Below are 24,226 nucleotides of genomic sequence, written 5' to 3'. Positions count from 1 at the left end.
TTGTCATTATGCAACCCCTTACAAAAGTAATGTAAACAAAAATAACTACTTATATTACTCCTTACTAAGTTATGAGTACGGTGGCACCGAGCTTGGGTGTCCGACTACAAATCAGAGGATTGTGTGTTCATCGCTCACCGGCGGCCGGGTTTGTTACCAAATAAGAACAGTAAACGCAAAGAAATGTAAGCACATGTAAGCGTTTAAACAATCCTTAATGTTCGTATGCGTGGCCTAGTGTGTAGTATGTTCTGCTACAAATCAGAAGTTCCAGCAAAGAACGAAATAAAATAAAAAAAAAGTAAGAACAGCGGCAGAACTTGTTATAACCTTCACCACGAGTTGTAATACAAAATTTCAGCAATTTCGGTAAAACAATGTGAAGCAACGTTCTATCGGGGGTATTTCAAAACGTCGATTTATACCGACAAATATCTGACGGAAAGTTTTTAGACTCAAAGAAAATTCAATACCAAATTTCAGCCATTTTGGTGGAATATTGAAGCCACAATCTTCAAAATACCGAAAATCGGGAGGTACCTTTCCATGGAGGCTATATGAAGGCGTGGACCTATACGGCAAATTTAAAGAGGAAAGTTTAAAACCCCCAAACGATGTGTAAATACCAAATTTCAGCCATTTCGGAGGAAAGTTGAGCCCACAACCTTCAAAATACCGAAAATTGGGAGGTACCGTTCTATGGGGTCTACATGAAGGCGTGGACCTATACCGACAAATTTATAGGGGGAAGTTGTATACCCCCAACAAAGGCTATATACATACCAAACTTCAGCCATTTCGGTGGAATATTGAGGCCACCACGTTCAAAATACCGAAAATCGGGAGGTACCGTTCTATGGGGGCTATATGAAGGCATGGACCGATACCGACAAAATTCTGGAGGAAAATTTTATACCCCCAACGTAGACTAAGTATCAAATTTCAGCCATATCGGTGTGATAATGAATCTAAAACCTTCAAAATACCGAAAATCGGGAGGTACCGTTCTATGGGGGCTATATGAAGGCATGGCCCGATACCGACAAAATTTTGGCAGAAAGTTAAATACCCCCAACGAAGACTAAGTACCGAATTTCAGCCATTTCGGTGTGATAATGAATCTAAAACCTTCAAAATACCGAAAATCGGAAGGTACCGTTCTATGGGAGCTATATGAAGGCGTGGACCGATACCGACAAAATTCTGGGGTAAAGTTTTATACCCTTAAAGAAGACTAAGTTCCAAATTTCAGCCATTTCGGTGTGATAATGAAAGTAATACCTTCAAAATACCGAAAAACGGGTGGTACCGTCCTTTGGGGGCTATATCAAAACGTGGACCCATATAGCCCATTTTCAATATTTCAGTAATGAAAACTTCTGCATCAAATATTGGCTCTCTATCTTTAAAATTGCGAGCTCTATCTTGATTTCAACAGACAGACGGACGGACGGACAGACGGACATGGTTAAATCGACATAGAATTTTACCGTGATCAAGAATATATATACTTTATAGGGTCTCCGACGAATATTTCGATGTGTTACAAACGGAATGACAAATTTAATTATACCCTCCATATTATGGTGGAGGGTATAAATATGAAGTGTATTGAAATTGAAAACAAATTCCACCTCACTTGTTCTAAAAATAGAAAATACTTTTTTTAGCTTATAGGCTTATTTTTCAACTTCCAGTGGCATAGAATAACTATAGATGGGATTCTACCCGGTATTTACCCAAAACATGTGTAAATACCAGGTAAATACCGGATAAATTTATTTTTTGGGTGTTTATTATACCCTCCACCATAGGATGGGGGTATATTAAGTTTGTCACTACGTTTGTAACTACTCGAAATAATCATTGTAGACCCCACAAAGTATATATATTCTTGATCAGCGTGCAATTCTACATCGATATAGCCATGTCCGTCCGTCTGTCTGTCTGTCCGTCTGTGGAAATCACAGCGTCCGAACGGATTGACGTAGGTTGATGAAATTTTGGGAAAATATGTTATATTTACGTAGGACTTTTGGTATTGAAAGCGGGCTATGTAGGTCCACGCTTTCGTATAGCCCCCATACAAAATGACGCGTGACGCGTCGTCGTTTTAAGGAATTTTTAAGATATTTGGCCCATTTTACCACCGAATTGGTTGTAATTTGGTACTTTGTGTCTCCAGAGGCCAAACAATATTCCTACCAAAGTTGGGTTATATAGGTCCACGTTTTGATATAGCCCCCATATAAGGCCCCATATAAAGTACGCGTCGTCTTAAGGAATTTTTAAGATATTTGGCCCATTTTACCACCGAATTGGTTGTAATTTGGTACTTTGTGTCTCCAGAGGCCAAAAAATATTTCTACCAAAGTTGGGTTATATAGGTCCACGTTTTGGTATAGCCCCCATATAAGGCCCCATATAAAGTACGCGTCATTTTAACATATTTTGAATGTATTAGACCCATTTGACCACAGAATTGGTTGTAATTTGGTATTTTGTGTCTTCAGAGGCCAGAAAACATTCTTACCAAAGTTGGGTTATATAGGTCCACGTTTTGGTATAGTCCCCACATAAGACCCCTTATAAAGTACGCGTCATTTTAATATATTTTGAATGTATTAGACCCATTTGACCAAAGAATCGGTTGCAACTTTGTATTTTGTGTTTCCAGAGGCTAAGAAACATTTCTACCATAAAATGATTATATAGGTCCACGTGTTGATATAGCCCCCATAATACAAATCTCCCGATTTTCGATATTTTGAACGTTTTAGCCTCATTATCACACCGATATGGCTGAAATTTGGTATTTAGTCTTCTTTAGGCGTATAAAACTTTACCCCAGAAATTTGTAGGTATAGGTCCACGCCATCATATAGCCCCCATAGAACGGTACCTTCCGAATTTCGGTATTTTGAAGGTAGTGGCCACATTAATCCACCGAAACGGCTGAAATTTGTGGTGGAGGGTATAAAAAGTTCGGCCCGACCGAACTTAACGCTTTTCTTACTTGTTTTGCTAAATAAAACTGTATTTTAAAATCAAAATTTTGTTTTTTGTCAGACTGAAAATCAAAAAGAATACCGGAAAAGCGGTTTAACCACGCGGACTAAACTTTTTTTATGTCAAAATCGGTCGATGGAGTTGCTTGCGCGAAGAAGTTAAAGAAGAATGCAAAAATTTTAGCTTTGTCGAGGGGGACTTTATTTTAAGATTATTCACTGAAATCGTGGGTTAATCCACCTGATATATGATATAATTTGGATCTCGATCCAGCATTTATGTTTTTCTGCAAGGACAACAAATTTCCCATATATGAGAGATTTACCAAAATTGGTCATATTTTAACTTGTCCCGTATCCAAAAGAAGTAATTTTTTTAAATTTGCTAAAACACTGCGTTTTCGCATCTTATTAGATGATATTTGTTTATGTAGTTTATACCAGGGTTTCGGAGTCGGAGTCTACGAGTCGGAGTCGAGCAATTTTGCTGGAGTCGGAGTCTGAGTCGAAAAAAATAACTCGACTCCGACTCCGGGCCAAATTTTTCCGCGTTATATTAATATAACATTAAATTTGGAACAATAACATTTTTCAAATCATTATTTTTTTTAAAAGAAATGCATAAGAAAACATATATGCAAACGGTATATTATACTAAGTTAAAGGACAATTCACAGGACACTTACTATCCTCTGAGGTGTAGTCTATTCATCCCTATTTTGTTGATCCAATTGATTCTTTACATTTTCCTATCACAATCGAATTAAGATTGGACCTTTACAAACTGGCTTACATCCTGTTTGAAACTTGGTCATGAATTGCTAATAATTTTTATTGCATGTAGTCCTTATGATTTGTATTACTCCTTCATTTCACATATTTTGAAAGCTTAAAGATTTGTTCCATCTAGAATATACTCGTGCAAACAAAAAGGAAAACCGACAAAAGCTTTCTAACTTTGCTATTTTTCAATGTAAAATTCGGCAGCAACAATATTGATATATTCTAATGTATTCGAACGAATGCTTCTAATGAATATGTAATGAAAAAAAACTAACACATTAGCCTATATAGGCCAAATTATAGGAAAAATTTAAAATTTTGGGCACATTTTATTAATTTTTAGTGGTATAGGAATTCACTTTCGGAGTCGACCCGGAGTCGGAGTCGGAGCCGGAGTCTTGAAAAAAACTCGCCTGGAGTCGGAGTGGAGCCAAAAATACCTCGACTCCGAAACCCTGGTTTATACCCACATATTGGGTAAATACCTCTGTATTTACCCATTTGTACCCAATTTACCCATTTTAATGGGTATTTACCCATTTCCTATCTCTAAGAATAAATACACCTTTTTTCATTTGTAATTCGATTATTCTATTTGTAATTCGTAACATTTTATTTGTAATTCGAGAATTCCATTTGTAGGGTTTTTTCGTATTTTGTATCAAAATATGAGTGTTTTTGAGCTTTTCATATGTTTCTATATTTTAAAAGGTCAATCACCAATAAACAAACCATAAAAATAATTAAACAAAATGTTTTTAAAAATTTAAATTTTTTTTCAAAAATTTGTTTCATAAAACTTATATATTTAACAAAAATTTCCATTTGTGTAAAAAAGTTCTAATTGATGAAGGACACTGTATGGAAAATTTTTGGAAATAATTTATAAAAACGGTTCTTAAAGGCTACAGTCCTACCTATCTACCTGAAAAAACAATGAACAAAATATCTGTTATAATTAGTAGAGTATAGATAGTCCTTGGGAGGGTGACATAGCAGTCTCAAGACTCTTTTTTATAATCTCAAAGCTTTACGCTGATAGCACTGAAATCCAAACCCCATATTAGTCACGAATGCACAAGGCCATATACAAGGAAGCTGTTCGGATTAAGTGGAGAAGTGGATCATGCATGCGCTTTGACGACAAATACCCTTTTGTAAAGTGTAAACACATGCAAAACCTTGTAATTCTAGTTATTCCTTTATTGTGATGCTTGAAACCGGGAACAGGTTGCGTAAAATCTTTTCATTCATTTGTTACTCATGTGTTGCTTCAAGCCTAATAATATTGTGAAAATTGTAATTTCACCTGCCTGTCTATGTTCATCACAGTATATATTGGTTGTTTTCCTTTTTTAATTTTATCTCAACAATTTTAATTGATTCTGAAATGAGATCACGAAGCCGATAGAGACATTTAAAAAACGCAATGGAATTTTTTTTGTTTAGCATTTTTTAAATGCAAATTTAATTCAATCTTCTATTGTTCGTTCATTTTTTAATTGGCAATTCATAAATTTTCCATACAATAAAATCAGTAAGTATAAATAACGTATAAACATTAGGTCTGTTCGATAACTTCCCAAGTACTTCTTAGTTTCCTTTTACTGAACAAGTTTGTTATCGCACAGTATTTTGTAACAGTTCTTACAAATTGTTGGGTTATCGAGCGGACCTATAGTGATTCTAAATAATATGTCTGTTCCATAACATGCAGGGAGCTACTAATTTTTAATATTTTTTTCGATAACATAAAGGAAAAAATGTTATCGTAGTAAAAAGTAGTAGCTTCTTGCAGGTTCTGGAACGGAGCAATAATGTCTGTTTCATAACCTGCAGGGAGCTACTAATTTATACTACGATAACATTTTTTCCCTTTATGTTATCGAAAAAAACAGTAAAAATTAGTAGATTCTTGCAGTTCTGGAACAGGCCAAATATTTATCATAATTTACACATATGCTCTGTTCCAGAACCTGCAAGAAGCTACTATTATTTACAACGATAAAATTTATTCCTTTATGTTATCGGAAAAAATAGTAAAACTTAGTAGATTCCTGCAGTTCTGAAACAGACCAATAGTGTTTCTTTTCTCATTTCTTTTCTATTCAATTTTGTATACAGTTTTTTATTATAATTAAATATAATTCAAATAAACGATTGCAAATAAAAACATGACTATTGTTTAAATCTTTTCTTTTTACAATAACATTATTACATAAATGCATTTCATTCAGTTTTCGTTTTCGATTTGAAATAAATTCGAATGTGGCCAAATACACTGATCTGTAAATACACACAGTCTATAAGATTTATATTATTATGTATTAACGAAAAACAAAGGCATTTATTATTTAATCTGCAACATTTTTAAAGAATAGGAAAATAAAGAAATTCTATAAAGAAACAATTGATGAGATTCGATTTAGATAGGAAACAAAAAAGGAAGGCAGCCAATAAATAACACTGTGAACACAAATTTTGGGGCAGAGATAGTTCCTTTTGGATATGAAAGCCCTTGGTGGGTATATTAAGAATCTCAAAGGACAGATCCGCCGTGAGTTGAACTTCCGCGTTATGGCGTGATGAAGTTGTTGCTAGAGACCCTGTAAGCCATCAGGAATTAGCGTTATATCTTTGTTCACTGTTGCTTTAGCTTATTTTTGAGATGACATGTCTTCAGTCAAATCGAATGAGGATTATTTTCGTAGAGTACTTCGACCTTCTAACTCGCTTCCTTCAACGTCCTTTTCGTCCTTTATTTTAAGAGCCGCTATAAAAGTATCACAAGATGACGTTTTTCAGCTTCGAAATGTTCTGCAAAAGTGTCGCTCAGAAAATTTTAGGTACGGCTGGCTCTCATTGATAACTAATCGATTGATTCAATTATAAAATGTATTGGACATAAACTTTACCGTCTTTACTCAACGATGTTCTCTAGAACACTGATGAAAAAAGACCAACATAATTAATACCATTTTTTTCTTTTCCTCTTCGCTTGCTACGTTGTTTAACAACAACAAAGCACGAAACACACGTGTTTAACGCATACACATCACAAAACGTCTGCGTCTCCTATTACACCATGGACACAGCTCTTTATTATAAACCAGCATTCCGCAGTCGCGAGAGCCCTGCTGTTACTATCTTTGACCAAAATCCTCTCCACCCATAAAAAATATGTTCTAACATAAAAAATATGTTGGTACCCAAACATATAAAATTGAATATGTTACAAATTATGTTTGTATCCAAACATGCAATCAATCCCAAACAAATATATGTTTGGATCCAAACATATTTCTAACCTTTTTTTCTGCGTGTACCGACAAATCTGTGCACAATAATAATTTATAGCTCCAACGGAGACTAATGGGCCGATTCCGTACAGCGAGGCGAGTCATGTCGCGTCGTCTATCGTCTCTGTGACAAAATTTAAAAAATGCACTACGTACAGCGATAGAAAATAATCGTCGATAACAAGTTACTTTTTTTTTTTTTATTTTATTTTTATTCGTTAGTAAAAATGAACGGCGGCAGCTAATTTGTCAAATTTTGTCGCCGTAATGTTCATTTTCCGGCGACAAAATTTGACGGCGTCATGCGAATATTGCCGTACGGAATCTAAAAATTGCATTTGGCAACGCGACACGGCTCGCCTCGCTATACGGAATCGGCCCATAAATACCAAGTTTCAGCTATTTCGGTTGGATAATGTGGCTATATCCTTAAAATACCCATACTTCCCAAATACGAAAGGTACCATTCTAGGCCTACAATTTTCTGTAGAAATGGGTTTTTACCTAGACTAGATACAAATGAAAAATATAAAAAATATCGAACATCGAGCGGTACCATTCTATGGGGGGCTATATCAAAACGCGGACCTGCATCTGGCCATTCACTTTCCAAATTTTGGACCTCTACCTCCAATTTTCTGGGACATATGAAAATGTGGACCTATAACGACAATTCTATGCAAAAATATTTTATAGCTCCAATGGAGACTAAAAACCAAATTAAGTCATTTCGGTTGAATAATGCGACTATAACTTTCAAAATACCGAAAATCGGTAGGTACCATTCTACGGGGGTATATCCAAAGGTGGTCCTTTCTATGATTACAATTCTCTGCAGAAATAGTTTTTTATCTTCACCAAAGACTAAATACAAAATTGCAGCTAATTCCGTTGGATAATAGGGGTATATGCTTGAAAATATGGAACATCGAGCGGTACCATTTATATCTACGGGAATATTTTTTATCCACCAACGTAGACTAAATACCAAATTTCAACTATTTCAGTTCGATAATGTGGCAAAAACAAAAACACCGAAACTCGGGAAGAACAGACCTACGGGGCTTATATGAAAACGTCGTTCTGCATTGACATTATTCTCCATAAAAATTTTGTATCCCCATTGAAGATTATGGGAGTTATATCAAAACGTGGATTTGCACCGACAGATTCTTGGGGAAAAGTTTCGTATTTCCAGTGAGGATTAAATACCAAAATTCAGGGATTTTTTTTTAATACTATGAAATGAAATAATCTCAAAAAAGTATTTCCTGTTGCACTTATGAAGGACCTTTTGCCTATTATCGACTATAATAATTATACCCTCAGCATTTATGCTAACGAGGGTATATACACTTTCATACGGGCTAAATGTGCCTCATTGAAATAATGGTTTTAGACCCCAAGTATGTTTGGACGAAATCTGTTTCAGACAATTTGGAGTCGATTTAGCAATGTCCGTCCGTCTGTCTGTCTGTCTGGCTGGTGTGCACGATAACTCTCCAACGGATGAACCGATTTGGTCCAAATTTGGCCTTCGTAATATTTTGTACAACCATAGTTTAAGTTCGAACATAAGCCATATACGTCCACGCCTTCAGGTACCTCCCCACAAAATTTAAAAAAAATGTTCGGAAAAATTGTTCGCACGGTAACTCTTGAAGGGAGTGACCGATTTGACCCATACTTTACATATTCTAATATATCTACCAGATATAGATCAGCTTCGAATATGGACTATGTTTGTCCACTCCTTCGGGTACCAACCACACAAAAATACGGATAAGTTCACTTTAAGACCTGCTATCGAATCACTTTGATTTTTTGAAGTAACTTGCATTGGCTGCCTCAATTGTGACGGTAAAAGTTTTTTCAGGGGAAAGTCCATACTTCTTCAGAAAACAGCCCGATAGGTGTAAATAACCCGATGGCACCATATGTAGTGGCCGGAGAGCACGATAACTCTCAAACTAACCGATTTGGTTCAAAATTTGGCCTTCCTCATATTTTGTCATACCTTCAGTACGAAAATATCAAAATGTCCAAAAAAGGCCACAAAGTAATGAAAATACCATAAATACATTCGATCTGACCGTAGATGAAAGTTTCAATTCGCATAGGCTGAGGGTATATCTCTGTCGGCAAATCCGACTGATACTTTTTTACTTGTTTTTATTCCATTTAAATATTTAATTGATATGATATATGAAATAATATTATATATGATATAAAACAAGTGGGAAAAGCGTTAAGTTCGGTCGGGCCGAACTTTTTATACCCTCCACCACAAATTTCAGCCATTTCGGTAGATTAGTGTGGCCATAACCTTCAAAATACCGAAAATCGGAAATTACCGTTCTATGGGGGCTATATGATGGCGCGGACCTATACCTACACATTTCTGGGGTGGAAGTTTTATACCCCCAACGAAGACTAAATACCAAATTACAGCCATATCGGTGTGATAATGAGGCCAAAACCTTCAAAATACCGAAAATCGGGAGATATCGTCCTATGGGGGCTATATCAAAACGTGGACCTATATAACATTTTATGGTAAAAATGTTTCTTAGCCTCTGGAAACACAAAATACAAAGTTGCAACCGATTCTGTTGTCAAATGGGACTAATACATTCAAAATATATTAAAATGACGCGTACTTTATAAGGGGCGTTGTATGGGGGCTATACCAAAACGTGGACCTACATAAACCAACTTTGGTAGGAATATTTTTTGGCCTCTGGAGACACAAAATACCAAATTACAACCAATTCGGTGGTAAAATGGGACGCATATCTTAAAAATTCCTTAAAACGACGACGCGTCACGCGCCATTTTGTATGGGGGCTATACAAAAGCGTGGACCTACATAGCCCGCTTTAAATACCAAAAGTCCTACGTACAAATAATAGATTTTCCCAAAATTTCATCCACCTACGTCAGTCCGTTCGGACGCTAGAGTGATTTCCACAGACGGACAGACGGACGGACATGGCTATATCGATGTAGAATTGCATGCTGATCAAGAATATATATACTTTGTGGGGTCTACAATGATTATTTCGAGTAGTTACAAACGTAGTGACAAACTTAATATACCCCCATCCTATGGTGGAGGGTATAACAAGTGTGCAAAGGCTATAGTCGGGACGGGGCCGACCATTGATACCCTTCACCACTACCCCTGTGCATAAGCTTTTCACTGGTAAACATTTCATTTAGGGAATATAATCCGACTACCACCAAACATAATATGCCTCTTTCTCTCTGGGACCCTCATAAGCAACCAAAATTTCGTGACCATCCGATCAAAATTACGACCTGTAGCGTGATTGCAAAAAATGGAAGAATTGGATGCATTAGCGACTATTGTGGTATCTCCCTTGTTTGACCACCTACGCCAACCTACTTTACACCAATGCCGTTGGAATACCCCTACTAGTAGAAGCCGATATATTCACAAAAAATAAAACTTGAATTTGTCTCCACATGAATTTTCCCCATTCCGACTCCTAAATATTATCCGACTATCACCAAAATCAAAAGGCTTCTTCTTCTGTGGGGCCCCCATCTACCGATCAAAATTCCAACCTGTAGCGGGATTAAAAAAATGGAAAAATTGGATATGTTACTGACTTTTGCGATATCACGGTTCCTTGCCCACTTACGCCAACATACTTTGCATCAATGTGAAGGAGATCTTTTCTTCTTCCATTGACGAGCTTTCCTTTTGGAATACTCCTACAAGAAGCGGGGATATTCGCATAAAAAAAAACATTGACTTTTCTCACATAAGCTTTTTGCTTATTCCGACACGTGGTCGGATAATAACATCACCAAAATCAATAGGATTCTTCCTCTGTAGTACCCCCATTAAACCCCAAAATTTCGTGATGATCTGATCAAAATTGCGACTTGCAGCGCGATTTTGAAAAAAAATTAAAAATGGGATGTATTACCGACTATTGCTATATCTCCGTTAATTGTCCACCTACGCCAACCTACTTTGCATCATTGTAAAGGTGGGATATTCTACTTTTATAGTCAGGCTTTGCTTTTGGAAGCTCCCCATCCAAAGCTGTGATATTCGTCATTATAATTAACATCGCAAATATGAAAAGTTGGGCGAATAGCGACTATTGCTATATCTTCGTTGTTTGACCTACTATACATCGTTGTAAAGGTGATATTTTCTACTTTCATTAGCAGGAGTTGCTTTTGATATACCCCTTATAGATGCGGATATATGCGCTTTGAAATAAAACGTTGACGTTTTCTTTGAAATAAAACGTTGACTTTTTTTGCCCATTCCGACCCCTGAATACAATCCGACCATCACCAAAATCAATAGGATTCTTCCCCTCCGGGACCCTCATCAACAACCAAAATTTGGTTACGATCCGATCAAAATTGGGACCTGTAGCGTGATTGCAAGGTTTAGATGGACAGACGGACGGACAAACATACACAAGCAAGATCGACTCAGCTCGTCGAGACATTGATTTTGGTATATATAAGTATGGGTCTACGACCATTATTTCCATTCGTTACAAACTTTTTGGCCAAAACCAACTTATAATACCCTCCCCATATAGTGGTGTAGGGTATAATGATATATATGCAATGATAAGATATGATATATTATTCAGTGGAAAACAAAAAGTTATGCCATTTTGGCTATGTCGTGTGGCTCCAAAGCTCAAAAGTTTTTCAAAAAAGCTCATGTAGAAAAATTTTCAAATGACTTTGTGCGTGAGCTTATTTTATCGAATCTTATAATTAAGATTTTATCTAATATTAGGTAAAAAGTCATCAAAATATGGTACGGGGATACGAGGTTGCAAAAAAGTCATAACCCTAAGGTATATACTTTATAGGGTCTCCGACGAATATTTAGATAACTAAGTATTTATACCCTCCATATTGTGGTGGAGGGTATAAAAAAAGTCTTGAAGACATTACCCTAAAGTATATCTTAATACATGAAGCAGCATTCAAGTATATTATTGAATACAGCCCTTAGGCGTTATCAAGTGGTCTCAATCCCACAGCGATTCTGTACCATTAAAGAAATATGTAATTTTACTGCATATTTTCTGCCGCATATCGTATTTTTTACATCAACATTTGGGGTTCTTGAAGTGATGCAATGTCTTTAGGCATTACCACCGCAATGGAAGCAAAGTAACAGAATCCCTATCTTTTTTTCAGAAATGCATTTAGTCTCTATAAGTCCCGTGGTTTTTCTATATTGCTAAAAATACTTAAGTACTTGTGTGTAAATAATACTTTGCTCTTAGAGTTCAAGGTATTTTGAATTGAATGATTTTCTTTAATAGTTTTTGTCTGTATTTTCTTGGACACTTGTCAAAAAAGAAAATCGCATCGACATGCAAGCAAATCACTTGAATGATATCTGTATGAATTTCACTAACAACGTATATTCGGTAATGAAAATGTACGAAACTCATCAGAAAAATCTTGTGACGTATTGTGTTGTTCATTGAAAATATGTTTCTGGTTATTTGGAATCTACGAAATATGGGCAATTACTTTGTACTTGGCCAATATTTTTGGTCGAAGAAAACGTCACTATATGTATTCAGGAGGTGAATGACACTGCAATAGCAGAATGTGATGAACAATAGGGGGCAATATCGACAGTTTTCAACATTTCTATTTTTTTTTCACAAAAATGTACATTTTGCTGCAACTGTTGGAATTGTAATAATTTTGTTATAGTAATTGTTGTACATTTAAATGTTATTCAACCTCTAGAAAACTAATAGTTCTATTGAATTTTCCAATCATATTTGTAGACAAACTAATAGAAAATTCCAATGTACAAATGTAAATATTTTTTGTTGTTGTGTGTGATGCTATCTCTCTATCTATGATCGGCAGACAAATTTCACTTGAACTTCACAAGAGTGTAATGAACTTTTCAAGTGGCTGCTTCGATTTCCTCCTTACACGAGAAGCCAAAACAATAAAACTGGCCGACCGGCCTCCTCTTCAAAATAAGAAACGAAAAGTATTTTTAGTAATTATTTGTTCAAAATAAAAAAAATAGATTTCTTACAGATGTTTATGTAAATTGGGTTTGCAGTTTTTCCCCAAAAGCACAAAAAATATGTGTATGGGGGTGAAGGTTGTATTGTTGTGGTGATGGCATATGGTAATTTTTTCTTCTCCATAATTAATTGAATTCCGCATATTTCAACGTAATATAGTTACACTCTAAAATTAATTGCACCAACAACAGACATAATGTAACGAATTACTTATGTAGGCGTCGTGCGACGACCAGGAGGTGACCCCCATGTATGTAGATCACCTTGAATATTTTAACGGTAGTTCTGCAAAAAAAATAGTTTACACACACTTTAATGTTGCGCTTTTTTTGTTTTATAAAACAGCTGTTTGGCTTTACGTATTTGGTTGATACATTTGTTTCTGCTATTTCATCAGGTAGCTATGTTTGTACTCTGTCGTCTACTGTTTTGATAATTCTCGTAGCGTTTCATTGTCGGCTGTGTTCGAAGTCGTGTCAACAATGCCAAAGTAATGAACAGCCAATTTCATTGTTTTTGCCAAGCCAATAAAAATTCGCTAGATACTGACATCAGTGAAACAGGAAATCCTCTCCAATTAACTGAAAAAGAGAAGAGAAAAATTCAATGAATTATTTCCAAGTTGGAAATTCCAACTCCATTTTGGATCCTCTCATTCAGAGATATATATAATCTCAGTTCACGCTCGACTTAATTAGTGAACAGTGCTGTCAACAATATAAAAAACAAGTGGAACAACGTTAATTTAGGCCGGGACCAATTTTTTATACCCTTGACCACGAGTTAAATTGAGTAAAATTGAAAAAATAGTTTCGTAACGGTTATGAAAGAACGAGACGAGAGTTTAAACAACGTTGTTTTTGTTTTCGAGTTTTCGACAACATCAAGCCTATTGTAAATAATTAATCTTTTATATTTAGAAAAATATGTATAAATAAAAACACAAAATTCATCTCTATTGGATCTATGGAATGGGTTCAAATACGGATGAAAAGATCGGATCTTTCACGACTTCCTTTGCAATGGTTCAAATGCTAATGAAAAGATCGGATCTTTCACGACTTCATTTGAACCAAAGCAAAAGATGCCATGAAATCACGTCATCGCATGGAATCCCTTCCTTCAAATTTTGCTGGGAATATTTTAAAACAAGATTTAAATTCAGAGTCAAAAATACCAAGTTACATCCACTTTAGTAGAAAAATTGTTTAAAAAGCTGCACATTGGTCGGTATCGTTTTCCTTCCAACCTGAGAAACTGCTATCAAAAACTAATCACAAAATTTTGGATATTTCAGTTGAAATATTTGGCTAACACTTTTAAAATGCTATATCAAAACGTGGATCTTAACCGACCACTCTTAGCGGCTGTGATTTGTACCCCCAACGAAGACAAAATAAGATACCAAATTTCATCCATTTTAGTGGCTAAAACCAATATAGCCCATTTTCAACACCAATTATCCTAGGAGTAATATAAACTCCTCCCACAGATCTACTGAAGTTATTTGAGTAGGTTTGGCATGACAGTTGAAAGGGTACAGTGTGTCGTGCGGGCCTATGCCACACTATGTCGCGAGTTCACATTAACTGTGGCCAAAAATAGAAGGAGTAGGTGTATACATTTTGGTTCACGTATTTATTGTTGACTTACATTGTGGGATGTTCACGTCCATGGTTTTGATATAGCCCCCATAGAAACGTACCTCCCGATTTTCGGTATTTTGAAAGTTTTAGTCACAATAACCAACCGAAATGATTGAAATTTGGTGTACAGTCTTCGGCAGAGGTATGAAACATTCCAAAAGAGAATTGTGGGTGTAAGTCCATGTTTTGATATAGCCCCCATATAACGGTGCCTCCCGATTTTCGGTATTTTGAAGGTTTTAGCCTCATTATCACACCGAAATTGCTGAAATGTGGTATTTATTCTTCTATGGGGGGGTATAAAACTTTTCCCTTGAAACTTGTTGGTATATGTCCACGTCTTCATATAGCCGCCAAAGGACGGTACCTCCCGATTTTCGGTATTTTGAAGGTTTTAGCCTCATTATCACACCCAAAGGGCTAAAAATTGGTGTTCAGTCTTCATATTTTTTGTGGGCTTATTGAATACATCGAACTCTTGTCTTCAAAAATAAGATTTTTTTCTTTAAAAACGTTTTTTTTTCGATAAGTGGTCAAAAATGACAATTGTTTTGTAAAAAATCATATGTTGACTTTGGCTGTTCACCATTTAAGGTGGTCACTGAAAAAGAGAAATAACATGTTCGTCTGCAAACCTCTGCAGCTGGCACCTTTATACTTTTGAAGTACTTACTTTTCACAACTGAAATAGCAAATAATATCGATATACACTTTTATAAAAATTTTTCCCCACTCTACTAATTTTCAAATTTGGTTCACAAAATCGATGTACTAAGTACTACAGACTTGGGTACCTGTAAACACCATATGATCACTATTTACTATTAAACAAAAGTAAATCCACATTTTTATTTATTATTGTCTTTTTAGGACGAAGGCCATTATTTATGAAAGTTTTTAATTAATTGGATTAATCGAGCTAACATGGCATAAGGAGTTTTGTATTGAAAAATGAATTCTAGCGAAATACCACACACTCAACCATTACGCTACGATCATTTCGCCTGGTGGTTTAAGCCAGGCTCATCAGGCGTATTTGAATGCTAATGGCTAGAAGACAAAGGCTGATTTTGATAACTTCTATTTATACAAACATTTTTACAAATTTGTAATTATGAAGTATTTATTGAAGTCTTTTTCTTTATCAAGTCTTCCTAGTGTCTTGTCTAGGTCTTTATTACATCCAAAGCAACTGTAAAAATTTATTTTAGAACGATAAATTACTTTAAATATGAAAACATTGGAGCATAATAAAAGTTATTAATTTTAGTAAAATAAGAACAAAAATGTATATTTCCAACAATTATCGGGTTTGAACCTTCACATGGACAAAATTACTTCACAAATCAATACTACAATTAAAATTCCTTTAAATTGAAATGTTTTCTATCAATTCTCATCAATAAATTTGTATTCTGAAGTACTTGGTTTTGACCATTTTTGGCCACGGTCGTGACACTGTGTGCCTCATACTGGGCAGAAGTTTTGCACGGTGTCATGGATCCTTGCCATATAGAAATTCAGACGGCTGCGCCATCTCGAGCGTAGGTAACCAAAACTACTCTTGTTTGTCGTGGCAGCTAACGCTCTTCAGCTGCGATAGGTGGGGGATGTTCTCCGAGGACCGTATTCACACGATGGTTGTATACGGCATCCGTGTGAATGCTATTTAAACCAGCTTGATAGTCTTGTTGATGTAGGGTTCTTTCTTGTAACGTTGGACCTTTTTTCTAGATCAAAAAAATCTCTCCTGACATGGATGGCTCTCACGGTAACACACTGCAAAGAAGCATCCCATTGTGTTGCTGTAATGGAATAATTTTTGTCACCTGATGTAGATGGTCCACTGAAATGGGGGGCACCCTGTTGCAGTTCTCAGGTTTGAATATTTTTCCATTGCGTTGTACTTATATTCACGGACAAAACTGGCGCCGCATAGCTTACCACAGACCGACTCCCGGCACATGCATCTGTTTCAGCATTACCATGGTGATTGCATCAGGGCACAGCGTTCCTTATGGCATTTGCAACATCATCCATTGTAAATTGTGGTGGTTCATCCTCGGCAGGAAGGGATGTAATGCGACGTTGTACTCTTCTCAGTCACTACCGAGTTGCTCGACAAACTGTCGATTAAAATAACGTGCGTACCTTTTCGGATCCGTCAGCGTAACGTCGCCAAACGTGAGTCATGTCCTAACTTCCTTTATCAGAGGGTTCGAGAGTGACTAAAGCGTTGCCACCAAATCACTCTTTCCGGCTCCAATGTTGCAACTCTATAGATGATTGTTCCGCTTATGCTCACGACCAACCTGTTAACTTCCAGTGTCAGCTGCCTGACTCTGAAGTCACTGGGGTCGGCACGACAAAGCTCATTATGTTCCTTTGCTAATCCTATCCCTCAGCTGGGAAGTTTGATCTTACTTCGGATATTCGACCAGTAGGTATATGGAGAGCGACTGCTGGTGTGTCGTTGTCTCGGAACGTCCTTTCTGCTAGATCTCTCGGCAGATTTCTGAAGCGGTGATTAGTGAACTCTCCGAAACTCGGCCAATTAGCTTTCCCATGATTTATGAAAGTACTGCATTCAGAGGTGATGAAATTGGGCGGTCTGCTGATGGAGACAATTATGGGAAGATGGTTGGATCCAAGTGAAACTATGGGTTTGCAGGTAACGTCATTTGTCAGACCAGGTGACACGATTTTTATGTCTGGCGAACTGTAAAACTCTCCTCTAATTGTGACAGGAACATCCTCATTGACCGTGCAAAATGTAGAGCTATTAATCTGCTCAGCCAGCACTATACCTCTCTGGTCATTGCCGAGAACAAAATGCGGGGGAGTCGCGTATTCTGATGACGACTGACTGGCGGCTCACAGTGTCACGACCGTGGCCAAAAATGGTAAAAACTAAATACTTCGTTGAACAAATTTATTGATGGGGAGTGATAGAAAATATATTAATTAAGAAGAATCTGAATTTTGGTACTGATACGTGAAGTAGTTTTTGCTATATGAGGATTTAAATCCGACAATTTTAGTTAATACGTATTTTTGTGTGTTTTTTTCTAAAATTAATAAGTTATATTATGCGTTAATATTTAAAATTTAAAAGTAACGGTCGCTGCAAAAATGGTTCCTAAGTTCTCTTGGGATGTAATCAACTTGGCTACACCTTTGTTTGCATGTAAATATTAATCATATGGTGTTTACATTTACCCAAACATGTATTACTAAGTTTATTAATTTTCTGAAGCAAATTTTAAATTGAGTGGAGTGGGGAAAAAATTGTATAAAAGTGTATATCAATATTTCTTGCTGTATGAGTAGTAAAAAGTGAGTACTTCAAATATATAAAGGTCCCAGCTGCAGAGGTTTGCAGACGAATGTGTCACTTCTCTTTTTCAGCGACCACCTCACTGAGAGGATACCCCCTATTTTAACAAATCGTTTCGCGGTGTTGGCTATAGCCCGAAAACGAATGAACCGATCATCATATATTTTTGTGGGCTTATTAAGTACCTAATAGTCTTGCTTTAAAACGAGAGAATTTTTAAAAATATAAATTTTTAAAAAAAAATTGTGAACAGCGAAAATCAAAATTCGATTTTTTACAAAAAATTTACCGTTTTTTGACCACTAATCGGTCAAAAATTTTTTTAAAGGAAATTTCTCATATATAAAGACAAGAGTTTGATATATTCAATATGCTCACAAATAATATGAAGACTAAACACCAAATTTCAGTCATATCGGGTGGATATTGAGGCAACAACACTCAAAATACCGAAAATGAGGAGACACGGTTCTATGGGGGCTATAGGAAGACGAGGACCTATACCGACATATTTCTGGTGGAAGGTTATAAGTCCCCCAACGGAGACTTAATACCAATTTTCAGCCATTTCGGTGTGATAATCAGGCTAAAACCTCCAAAATACCGAAAATCGGGAGGTACCGTCCTATGGGGGCTATATGAAGGCGTGGACCTATGCCGACAAATTTCATGGTGAAGGTATAATGCCCCCTGCGAAGACTAAATACCAAATTTCAGCAATTTCGGTGTAATGATGAGGCTAAAATCTTCAAAATACCGATAATCGGGAGGTACCGTTATATAGGAGCTATATCAAAACGTGGACCTAAGCCCACAATTCTCTGTTGGAATGTTTGATACCTCTGCCGAAGACTAACCACAAAATTTGAATACTTTCGGTTGGTCATTGTGTCTTAAACATTCAAAATACCGAAAATCGGGAGGTACGGTTCTATGGGGGCTATATCAAAACGTGGACCGACCAACCCAAATTTTTGTCCTGAAGATTGTAAGTCAATAATAGGTACGTGTACCAAAATTGATGCACCTACGACAACTCCTTCTATTTTTGGCCACAGTTAATATGAACTCGCGACATAGTGCGGCTTTGTTCACTCAGAATCCAGCAACATAGTCCTTGTCCTATTTCCTCGCATGGACAAATCCAGAACAACCTCTGAGATGCACCCACTCCCGACATCTCACCGAAGTTTGAGTGTAGTGGATGCTGATGTGGCAAATTAAACACTTTATAAATTCGTTCTGAGATTGATAAATTAATAAATAAATAGATGAATAAATAAATATATAAATAAATAAATAAATAAATAAATAAATAAATAAATAAATAAATAAATAAATAAATAAATAAATAAATAAATAAATAAATAAATAAATAAATAAATAAATAAATAAATAAATAAATAAATAAATAAATAAATAAATAAATAAATAAATAAATAAATAAATAAATAAATAAATAAATAAATAAATAAATAAATAAATAAATAAATAAATAAATAAATAAATAAATAAATAAATAAATAAATAAATAAATAAATAAATAAATAAATAAATAAATAAATAAATAAATAAATAAATAAATAAATAAATAAATAAATAAATAAATAAATAAATAAATAAATAAATAAATAAATAAATAAATAAATAAATAAATAAATAAATAAATAAATAAATAAATAAATAAATAAATAAATAAATAAATAAATAAATAAATAAATAAATAAATAAATAAATAAATAAATAAATAAATAAATAAATAAATAAATAAATAAATAAATAAATAAATAAATAAATAAATAAATAAATAAATAAATAAATAAATAAATAAATAAATAAATAAATAAATAAATAAATAAATAAATAAATAAATAAATAAATAAATAAATAAATAAATAAATAAATAAATAAATAAATAAATAAATAAATAAATAAATAAATAAATAAATAAATAAATAAATAAATAAATAAATAAATAAATAAATAAATAAATAAATAAATAAATAAATAAATAAATAAATAAATAAATAAATAAATAAATAAATAAATAAATGAATGAATAAATAAATAAATAAATAAATAAATAAATAAGTAAATAAATAAATAGAAGCGATTTTTTGAGCTTGATGTCATTAAAAATCACTTCTATTTATTTTAAAAACAGAAAGGTCGAAGAAAACAATAAAACTAGTTATTAAATAAATAAATAAATAAATAAAAGAGGTATTGCGGGTTCTCAGGTTGGAAGGAACTACGATACCGCTCAATGTGAAAAGGATTAGTTTACTGTAGTGACTGTTATTTTGTATTTCGGATTCTCAATGTATAGAAAAGCTCTACGAAGAAAATGATCAGTATAAGTTTATATTTTGATATATTCCCAATATGAGGTACCTCCATCGCATCGTCAAAAAGAATTACTGAAACGTGGTATTTCAGATTCTGAAAGTATTAAGAAAGTATCAGTCAGCCACAAAAAAAAAAAAAAAAAAAAAAAACATGCACCAGTGGGCGCTTTCTGAGAGAAAGAGCGTAAATGTCAATGTGAAACACATTTAAATGTATGCTCACTTGCTCTCACTGCTGCTCTCTTTGACAAACATCAACTCTCCACCCATGAAAAATATGTTCTAAAATAAAAAATATGTTTGTACCCAAACATATAAAATTGAGATATGTAACAAAATGCTGCAAACATATATTGGTTTGGACCGAAACAAATTATGTTTGGATCCAAACATATATTTGTTTGCAATCAGTCCCAAACAAATATTTGTTTGGATCCAAACATATTTCTAACATATATTTTTGTGCGTGTCGGAGCTACCCGAAGGAGTGGACCGATATAGTCCATATTCGAACCCGATATATATCTGCCCGCTTGCGCTATGGGCTAGTTCGGCATCGGAAACTCGTCGATTCTCAGCGTTACAGTAACTAGTTCCACTTCTGACCCCTCACAGTGCAATCAACTGTAAACTTTAACATGGGGATGTCATAGGAGGTAACCAACTGACACTCTATGCATTACGTGTAGGTGGTATTGTACTAGTTCCAGGTTTACAGTCATATACCAGTTTATTTATAAACAAGTAAGAAAAGCGTTAAGTTTGGCCGGGCCGAACTTTTTATACCCTCCACCACAAATTTCAGCCATTTCGGTGGATTAATGTGACCACAACCTTCAAAAAACCGAAATTCGGAAGGTACCGTTCTATGGGGGCTATATGATGGCGTGGACCTATACCTACAAATTTCTGGGGGAAAGTTTTATAAGCCTAAAGAAGACTAAATACCAAATTTCAGCCATCTCGGTGTGATAATGAGGCTAAAACCTTCAAAATATCGAAAATCGGGAGATATCGTATTATGGAGGCTATATCAATACGTGGACCTATATAAACATTTTATGGTAGAAATGTTTTTTAGCCTCTGGAAACACAAATACAAAGTTACAACCGATTCTTTGGTCAAATGGGTCTAATACATTCAAAATATATTAAAATGACGCGTACTTTATAAGGGGCCTTATTGGGGGGCTATACCAAAACGTGGACCTATATAACCCAACTTTGGTAGGAATGTTTTCTGGCCTCTGAAGACACAAAGTACCAAATTACAAACAATTCCGTTGTCAAATGGGTCTACTACGTTCAAAATATATTAAAATGACGCGTACTTTATATGGGGCCTTATATGGGGGCTATACCAAAACGTGGACCTATATAACCTAACTTTGGTAGGAATGTTTTTTGGTCTCTGGAGACACAAAATACCAAATTACAGCCAATTCTGTGGTCAATTGGGTCTAATACATTCAAAATATATTAAAATGACGCGTACTTTATATGGGGCCTTATATGGGGGCTATACCAAAACGTGGACCTATATAACGCAACTTTGGTAGGAATGTTTTTTGGCCTCTGGAGACACAAAGTACCAAATTACAACCAATTCGGTGGTAAAATGGGACAAATATCTTAAAAAATCCTTAAAACGACGACGCGTCACGCGTCATTTTGTATGGGGGCTATACGAAAGCGTGGACCTACATAGCCCGCTTTCAATACCAAAAGTCCTACGTACATATAATATATTTTCCCAAAGTTTCATCAACCTACGTCAATCCGTTCGGACGCTAGAGTGATTTCCACAGACGGACAGACGGACGGACATGGCTATATCGATGTAGAATTGCACGCTGATCAAGAATATATATACTTTCCGGGGTCTACAATGATTATTTCGAGTAGTTACAAACGTAGTGACAAACTTAATATACCCCCATCCTATGGTGGAGGGTATAAAAAAAGTGGTGGGAAATAGTCACAACTGACGCTTCGTCGTTTACTTGGGGATATATAGGTGTCAATTGGTTCCCTTCGCATTACTTATGGTTCAATTGTGAACTAGTACCACTTACCTCTAGTATAAGATTATTTAAATTGCGAAACTTGGAATTGCTAGCGGGTAGAGAGAAGAAGAGGGCGATTTGCATATTTCCTTCGTATTCCTTTTTTATACCAGAACAATATGTACGAAGATATTCAATCCATCAACACTAGCTTCTGTTATTGGATGCTTCATTTATATTAAAGTTATGAAGAAAATGTAAATGTGAATTATTTATAGAACTCGTCGTTTAAGTTAAGTTAATTTTGTCGCAACTGACGCCTCCTCGTTTACTTGGGGATAAAAAGGTGACAATTGGTTCCCTTCGCATTACTTAGGGGCCAATATTTGTACTAGTACTGATTAGAACTAGTTCTGGACTACTTAAATTGCGACAATTGGAATTTTCGTCGCAAGCGGGTGGAAAAAATAAAACGATATGTAAATCGATTGCTAACTTCGAGAGTTATCGTTCACAACATTTTACAGCAAAATTTTGAACATTTGTGGACCAATATGACCCATCTTCGAAGTTAAACTAAGTTCGGTTGATCCGTTCGTGCGCACCAGCCAGACTGACAGACAGACGGACGGAAATCGACTCCAAATCGTCTGAAACGAATATCGTCAAAACATACTTGGGGTTTAAAATCATTATTACGATGAGGCAAATTATTGGTCGTATTAAAGTGTATATGTACCCCCTTTAGCCTAAAGGCTGAGGGTATAAAAAAAATATTCTTCAGTTAGCGTGTCGGAAGAGCTAAGTACTTTCATATACGAAAGAAAACTGGCGGAGTTCGTTCCGTCCGATCTTAACGGCGTTCTTACTTGCTTTATGACATTTTAGACAAGTTTAAACATTTTAGATAGTACAGAAATGTCAGTAACTGTCCTTCTTCTCCTTTTGTCTTGCATTATTATTTCTGACATTTGTTATTAAATAAATAAAAAACTCACAAATGTTTACAAAATATCACTAAATTGTCAACATCGCTTTCATAGTCAACTCAAAATGATGTGAGACAATCGGACGGATTACTATGTGAGTATACAGTTGGGTTCTACATTTTGACGGCTCTTAGCTACTCAGCTAGCTAGCAACTTGCAAACATATTCGTATATACATGTGTTTTGTATATTTTAATGTAGCTTTTTATTATGGACTATGTCTCTGTGAATAATATCAAAAGTATCTGAATGAAAACGCTTCAGTTCAGTACGTGCTCTCTTAACGTCTAAACGTGTGCGTGTGTGTCCGGTTGAGGATCGATCGGTTGTATTCAACTTCTGAAGTTCTGAGGTATATATAACGGGAAACGAAAAGATGAGACTTGAAAACCAAAAAAAAAAACAAATAAACGATATTTTGATTTAACAAAGCAAAAGCAAAAAAAAAAAAATATGGAATTTAAATAAGATTTATTGCAGCAAGTAAAATGTGAATTTGCAGTTGCTAACACAATTTTTTAACACGTGGAATTATGGTGCTTGGGAGTACTTAGTTGTTCCACACGTGCTGAGTGTATGCGGTTTGGACAGAAAGTAGATTTTATGGTTGCCAACCAAGTGAATGTTAATAGTTGTGAATGGGTGTTTTTTCATCTGGAATTTCCGCATTTCTAATTTACATACAAGAATAAGCAATGTCTGTAACTAAATGCCAATACATGTGCAAGTTGTCATG

The 24,226-nt window shown here is 35.1% G+C and overlaps 1 protein-coding gene across 3 annotated transcripts in view; it reads left to right on the top strand.

Moving 5' to 3' along the window:
• The window catches only part of lama (phospholipase B domain containing lamina ancestor), a 111,021-nt gene that overhangs the window by 48,645 nt on the left and 38,150 nt on the right, over nt 1-24,226 (top strand). Inside the window, exon 1 of one of the 3 annotated variants that reach the window (XM_073987543.1) lies at nt 23,575-23,842. The exons of the other annotated variants lie outside the window; for them this stretch is intronic. The gene's annotated coding sequence lies outside the window, so the exon portion shown is untranslated. Of the gene's footprint in view, nt 1-23,574; nt 23,843-24,226 lie in introns of those variants that run through there. 3 annotated transcript variants of the gene reach the window in all.

Source organism: Musca autumnalis, unplaced genomic scaffold, assembly GCF_047663935.1.
Source record: "Musca autumnalis isolate F117 unplaced genomic scaffold, ASM4766393v1 scaffold_4, whole genome shotgun sequence".
NCBI lineage: Eukaryota > Metazoa > Arthropoda > Insecta > Diptera > Muscidae > Musca > Musca autumnalis.
Note: the sequence above shows the minus strand (reverse complement) of the source record. Positions and strands in the feature narration are given on the sequence as shown.